Source organism: Solanum pennellii, chromosome 3 (assembly GCF_001406875.1).
Source record: "Solanum pennellii chromosome 3, SPENNV200".
Classification (NCBI taxonomy): domain Eukaryota; kingdom Viridiplantae; phylum Streptophyta; class Magnoliopsida; order Solanales; family Solanaceae; genus Solanum; species Solanum pennellii.
The window spans coordinates 24,495,993-24,497,739 of NC_028639.1; positions in this window are offsets into that span (position 1 = coordinate 24,495,993).

Consider the following 1,747-nt stretch of genomic DNA (forward strand, 5'->3'; position numbering starts at 1 on the left):
GGGGGGGGGGGGGGGCGCTGCCTCAGCCCCTTTCCAAAACATTCTAATGAATTTTTCTTCTCAATTTCTGGTCCTAATTCACCTAGAATTAATAGATTTTTTCATACTTCCTTAGATTCATTAACCCATAACAGACAGGTAAATAAAAATTTACTCAAAATCCCTCAAGAACAACATTCATTCGCAAGGTCCTCACCCTCAAGAACTCATCAAAACTCCATTATCAAAGAACGAAGCCTAAAACCTCAAAGAACTCAATAAGAATTTCAATATACTTGATCTCATAGGATAATTCAAAATTGAAAAATCATAATTGGTGTGAGTGTGAACAAACTCATCACTATGAAAACTTACATACTTTGAAAGAACAAAGTTATTGACGATTTTCCCGAAATTATTGAGGAACATCTTAAAACCTCTTTTTTTTTCCTCTTGAACTTTGCCCTAACTTTCTTGAACGCTTTAATGAATCAAAATAAATTGATCTGATTAGACCCCTCAACATAGGTGGGTAAAACATGTAGGCCTAGTGGGATAAGAAAATGCCAAAATATCCCTTCTGAAAATAGATGAAAAACCTTAACTAGATAGGTTGTTCTCTAACGGGTAAATTGCCTTCATCCAAACTCTATTTAAGAAAATTTTGTAGTGTTGGAAAGAGGACTAAATGACTTTTGATATGATATCTCATAAATCACCTAAATCATCTTCTACTAAACTCTACAATCATTTGAAGTTGAATCAAAACTCACATTACAATCTTTCTAAATCCGAGGTGTTAAGGTTATTGGTCTAAAAACTTCATATTTTTCTAGTGAAATCAATTCTGTTTGAATTGCGTCCTTCTGTTTTGGTCAATCATTTTTTTGTCTACATTTGTCGACAGAATCTAATTCTAAATTTTCATATTGTTGCATTATTTCATTAGTACCATTATAAGTAAAAATGTTTTCAATCACAACATTATTTCCGTCCCGCCTCTTTGTTGTCGAGACATAATTCATTGATATTATTTATCTCATTATTTTCATAAATTTTAACCTCAGCGTTCTCATAATTTGTTATGTGTTCTAGAGAAATTTTCTTCTCATCTTGATCATTTGCTAATTTTCTCTTTCGAATTTTTTTATACTTGGAGCTAATTTATCTTTAACACATGTCAAATATGATTAGGACTCATTTGTCTTAACAATTTATCCCATCGGGACATTAACTAGAACTGGAGTATAGCAACTAAAGTATGTGATCAAGTAATTTTTGAAAGATTAGTAAAGTATCTAATACTTGATTCACAATATTTTATAAATAAATTATTTTTTGAATTTTTTACTCAAATTGATTTGTTTGAGGATCCATTTGAGATAGTGATGATAAATTTGAGTCTATCACTTTGCCCAACTGCTTATGTTCTTTCACTAATGTAGGGTATATTGATTCATCAAAATGACAACAAAAAATCTTACCTTAAATAAATCTCAAGTAATAGACTCTAAACATTTTATGATTGAAGGAGATTCATAGCCAATATATATCACCAACCTTCTTTGGGGCCCATCTTTGTGCGTTGAAATGGAGAAATCGAAACATATACTGCACATTCAAAAATTGTAATATGAGAAATATATGTCTATTGACTAAAATCAAGTTATAATGGGGATAAATCATGATTATTGATCAGACTTATACACAACTATTGTTGCATGTAAAATTTCATAGCCCCACATAGACTCAGACATCTTTAATGGTC